The sequence below is a fragment of the Oncorhynchus mykiss genome, chromosome 18 (genome assembly GCF_057628025.1).
Source record: "Oncorhynchus mykiss isolate SJ-2025 chromosome 18, ASM5762802v1, whole genome shotgun sequence".
Classification (NCBI taxonomy): domain Eukaryota; kingdom Metazoa; phylum Chordata; class Actinopteri; order Salmoniformes; family Salmonidae; genus Oncorhynchus; species Oncorhynchus mykiss.
Window position 1 is genome coordinate 79,392,615 of NC_143039.1, and position 6,000 is coordinate 79,398,614.

General features: G+C 37.4%; 1 protein-coding gene across 1 annotated transcript in view; it reads left to right on the top strand.

Annotated features, from left to right (window-relative positions):
* Window positions 1–6,000, top strand: part of LOC110518582 (CUB and sushi domain-containing protein 2) — a 552,259-nt gene that overhangs the window by 72,077 nt on the left and 474,182 nt on the right.

A 6,000-nucleotide genomic window follows, 5' to 3' on the forward strand; every position in this document is an offset into this window, starting at 1 on the left:
CACTTCTGTATTACAGGACCCTGCACAGCTTCTACCACCAAGACGTAAGACTGATTCCCTCACCCTGAACACAGTGACTGGTACTCTGTGTAAATTACCAAGTTATCGTTACTCATTGTCTATGTAGTGTTACTTTTACTTACAACCATAGTCTGCCTTTTATCTTCCTCTGTCTGTCCGTCTGTCTGTCTGTCTGTCTGTCTGTCTGTCTGTCTGTCTGTCTTTCTCTGTCTGTCTGTCTGTCTGTCTTTCTCTCTCTCTTTCACTCAGAAACGTCTGTTTTGTTTTCGGCTTTTTTGCAACAGTAAGCCAGGCTCAATTTAAAAGTAGAGGCTTTTGTCTTCCTAAAAATACCAGCTAATTCAAACCCTGGGGTTTGGAATGTCTGCATAAATCTTTACAGGGTTATACTTACACACACGCACACACGCACACACACACGCACACGCACACGCACACACTCACTCACACACACACACACACACACACATATATATATACATACACACCAAGCTCTGAAGGGCAATCTGTACCAGTTAGATATCTCAGTCAGACTCAGTACACCACCATTTTTTGTAGTTATGAAAAACCTTACACAGCTTTAGCCCACGGCGTGGAAACTGGCGCTGCATGTAAAGTAGGCCTGGTATTAAAACCAAAATACTTTGTTTTAATATTTATTTTATTTTCACTTCTGTTCTTCCTTACCTTTTTTTTCTCGTTTTTCATTTCAGTATTTTTAATGACTGGTGGGTGGTGGATTCCCATAATGCAATATTTTGGAGGAGGAGGTTGATGGGTTGCTACGCCAGTCGGGGAAATCTAATTTACAGGATGGAGATTGTGTGTGAGAGCACGTGTGTGTGTGTGTGCGTTTGTTTGTGTGTTTCTGTATCCTGTAAAGAGAGTGTTTATTCACTGTGAATGTCATTGCATTCACAGGCTTATTTTACAGTAGAGTACTTAATCAGATCCTATATACTGTAGTCTCAACAGTAGAGTACTTAATCAGATTCTATATACTGTAGTCTCTACAGTAGAGTACTTAATCAGATTCTATATACTGTAGTCTCTACAGTAGAGTACTTAATCAGATCCTATATACTGTAGTCTCAACAGTAGAGTACTTAATCAGATTCTATATACTGTAGTCTCTACAGTAGAGTACTTAATCAGATTCTATATACTGTAGTCTCTACAGTAGAGTACTTAATCAGATCCTATATACTGTAGTCTCAACAGTAGAGTACTTAATCAGATTCTATATACTGTAGTCTCTACAGTAGAGTACTTAATCAGATTCTATATACTGTAGTCTCTACAGTAGAGTATTTAATCAGATCCTATATACTGTAGTCTCAACAGTAGAGTACTTAATCAGATTCTATATACTGTAGTCTCTACAGTAGAGTACTTAATCAGATTCTATATACTGTAGTCTCAACAGTAGAGTACTTAATCAGATTCTATATACTGTAGTCTCTACAGTAGAGTACTTAATCAGATTCTATATACTGTAGTCTCTACAGTAGAGTACTTAATCAGATCCTATATACTGTAGTCTCAACAGTAGAGTACTTAATCAGATTCTATATACTGTAGTCTCTACAGTAGAGTACTTAATCAGATTCTATATACTGTAGTCTCTACAGTAGAGTATTTAATCAGATCCTATATACTGTAGTCTCAACAGTAGAGTACTTAATCAGATCCTATATACTGTAGTCTCTACAGTAGAGTATTTAATCAGATCCTATATACTGTAGTCTCAACAGTAGAGTACTATACCAGATCCTATATACTGTAGTCTCAACAGTAGGGTACTTAATCAGATTCTATATACTGTAGTCTCTACAGTAGCGTATTTAATCAGATCCTATATACTGTAGTCTCTACAGTAGAGTACTTAATCAGATCCTATATACTGTAGTCTCAACAGTAGAGTACTTAATCAGATCCTATATACTGTAGTCTCAACAGTAGAGTATTTAATCAGATCCTATATACTGTAGTCTCTACAGTAGAGTACTTAATCAGATCCTATATACTGTAGTCTCAACAGTAGAGTACTTAATCAGATCCTATATACTGTAGTCTCAACAGTAGAGTATTTAATCAGATCCTATATACTGTAGTCTCTACAGTAGAGTACTTAATCAGATCCTATATACTGTAGTCTCAACAGTAGAGTATTTAATCAGATCCTATATACTGTAGTCTCAACAGTAGAGTACTTAATCAGATCCTATATACTGTAGTCTCAACAGTAGAGTACTTAATCAGATCCTATATACTGTAGTCTCAACAGTAGAGTACTTAATCAGATCCTATATACTGTAGTCTCTACAGTAGAGTACTTAATCAGATCCTATATACTGTAGTCTCAACAGTAGAGTACTTAATCAGATCCTATATACTGTAGTCTCAACAGTAGAGTATTTAATCAGATCCTATATACTGTAGTCTCTACAGTAGAGTACTTAATCAGATCCTATATACTGTAGTCTCAACAGTAGAGTATTTAATCAGATCCTATATACTGTAGTCTCAACAGTAGAGTACTTAATCAGATCCTATATACTGTAGTCTCAACAGTAGAGTACTTAATCAGATCCTATATACTGTAGTCTCAACAGTAGAGTACTTAATCAGATCCTATATACTGTAGTCTCAACAGTAGAGTACTTAATCAGATCCTATATACTGTAGTCTCAACAGTAGCGTATTTAATCAGATCCTATATACTGTAGTCTCTACAGTAGAGTATTTAATCAGATCCTATATCCTGTAGTCTCTACAGTAGAGTACTTAATCAGATTCTATATACTGTAGTCTCTACAGTAGAGTACTTAATCAGATTCTATATACTGTAGTCTCAACAGTAGAGTACTTAATCAGATTCTATATACTGTAGTCTCAACAGTAGAGTACTTAATCAGATTCTATATACTGTAGTCTCTACAGTAGAGTACTTAATCAGATCCTATATACTGTAGTCTCTACAGTAGAGTACTTAATCAGATCCTATATACTGTAGTCTCTACAGTAGAGTACTTAATCAGATCCTATATCCTGTAGTCTCAACAGTAGAGTACTATACCAGATCCTATATACTGTAGTCTCAACAGTAGAGTACTTAATCAGATGCTATATACTGTAGTCTCTACAGTAGAGTACTTAATCAGATCCTATATACTGTAGTCTCTACAGTAGAGTATTTAATCAGATCCTATATACTGTAGTCTCAACAGTAGCGTATTTAATCAGATCCTATATCCTGTAGTCTCTACAGTAGAGTACTTAATCAGATCCTATATACTGTAGTCTCTACAGTAGAGTACTTAATCAGATCCTATATACTGTAGTCTCAACAGTAGAGTACTATACCAGATCCTATATACTGTAGTCTCTACAGTAGAGTACTATACCAGATCCTATATACTGTAGTCTCTACAGTAGAGTATTTAATCAGATCCTATATACTGTAGTCTCTACAGTAGAGTATTTAATCAGATCCTATATACTGTAGTCTCTACAGTAGAGTATTTAATCAGATGCTATATCCTGTAGTCTCTACAGTAGCGTATTTAATCAGATGCTATATACTGTAGTCTCTACAGTAGAGTACTTAATCAGATCCTATATACTGTAGTCTCTACAGTAGAGTATTTAATCAGATCCTATATACTGTAGTCTCAACAGTAGAGTACTTAATCAGATGCTATATACTGTAGTCTCTACAGTAGCATATTTAATCAGATCCTATATACTGTAGTCTCTACAGTAGAGTATTTAATCAGATCCTATATACTGTAGTCTCAACAGTAGAGTACTTAATCAGATGCTATATACTGTAGTCTCTACAGTAGAGTACTTAATCAGATCCTATATACTGTAGTCTCTACAGTAGAGTATTTAATCAGATCCTATATACTGTAGTCTCAACAGTAGCGTATTTAATCAGATCCTATATCCTGTAGTCTCTACAGTAGAGTACTTAATCAGATCCTATATACTGTAGTCTCTACAGTAGAGTACTTAATCAGATCCTATATACTGTAGTCTCTACAGTAGAGTATTTAATCAGATCCTATATACTGTAGTCTCAACAGTAGCGTATTTAATCAGATCCTATATCCTGTAGTCTCTACAGTAGCGTATTTAATCAGATCCTATATACTGTAGTCTCTACAGTAGAGTACTTAATCAGATCCTATATACTGTAGTCTCTACAGTAGAGTACTTAATCAGATCCTATATACTGTAGTCTCAACAGTAGAGTATTTAATCAGATCCTATATCCTGTAGTCTCAACAGTAGAGTACTATACCAGATCCTATATCATGTAGTCTAGTCTTGTGCCGGAAAGAGATCACGGTTTTCAAATGAGTTTTTGTTTTGTTTTTGTTTGCAGTTGAACCCTGCTGTGAATGATTCAGTTAGACCCTGCTGTGAATGATTCAGTTAGTCCCTGCTGTGAATGATTCAGTTAGTCCCTGCTGTGAATGATTCAGTTAGTCCCTGCTGTGAATGATTCAGTTAGTCCCTGCTGTGAATGATTCAGTTAGTCCCTGCTGTGAATGATTCAGTTAGTCCCTGCTGTGAATGATTCAGTTAGACCCTGCTGTGAATGATTCAGTTAGACCCTTCTGTGAATGATTCAGTTAGACCCTGCTGTGAATGATTCAGTTAGACCCTTCTGTGAATGATTCAGTTAGACCCTGCTGTGAATGATTCAGTTAGACCCTGCTGTGAATGATTCAGTTGAACCCTGCTGTGAATGATTCAGTTGAACCCTGCTGTGAATGATTCAGTTAGACCCTTCTGTGAATGATTCAGTTAGAGCCTGCTGTGAATGATTCACTTAAACCCTTCTGTGAATGATTCAGTTAGTCCCTGCTGTGAATGATTCAGTTAGACCCTGCTGTGAATGATTCAGTTGAACCCTGCTGTGAATGATTCAGTTAGACCCTGCTGTGAATGATTCAGTTAGACCCTGCTGTGAATGATTCAGTTGAACCCTGCTGTGAATGATTCAGTTAGACCCTGCTGTGAATGATTCAGTTAGACCCTGCTGTGAATGATTCAGTTGAACCCTGCTGTGAATGATTCAGTTGAACCCTGCTGTGAATGATTCAGTTAGACCCTTCTGTGAATGATTCAGTTAGAGCCTGCTGTGAATGATTCAGTTAGACCCTGCTGTGAATGATTCAGTTGAACCCTGCTGTGAATGATTCAGTTAGACCCTGCTGTGAATGATTCAGTTGAACCCTGCTGTGAATGATTCAGTTAGACCCTGCTGTGAATGATTCAGTTAGTCCCTGCTGTGAATGATTCAGTTGAACCCTGCTGTGAATGATTCAGTTGAACCCTGCTGTGAATGATTCAGTTAGACCCTGCTGTGAATGATTCAGTTAGACCCTGCTGTGAATGATTCAGTTGAACCCTGCTGTGAATGATTCAGTTAGACCCTGCTGTGAATGATTCAGTTAGACCCTGTTGTGAATGATTCAGTTAGACCCTTCTGTGAATGATTCAGTTAGACCCTGCTGTGAATGATTCAGTTAGACCCTGCTGTGAATGATTCAGTTAGACCCTGCTGTGAATGATTCAGTTGAACCCTGCTGTGAATGATTCAGTTAGACCCTTCTGTGAATGATTCAGTTAGAGCCTGCTGTGAATGATTCACTTAAACCCTTCTGTGAATGATTCAGTTAGTCCCTGCTGTGAATGATTCAGTTAGACCCTGCTGTGAATGATTCAGTTAGACCCTGCTGTGAATGATTCAGTTAGACCCTGCTGTGAATGATTCAGTTGAACCCTGCTGTGAATGATTCAGTTAGACCCTGCTGTGAATGATTCAGTTAGACCCTGCTGTGAATGATTCAGTTGAACCCTGCTGTGAATGATTCAGTTGAACCCTGCTGTGAATGATTCAGTTGAACCCTGCTGTGAATGATTCAGTTAGACCCTGCTGTGAATGATTCAGTTAGACCCTGC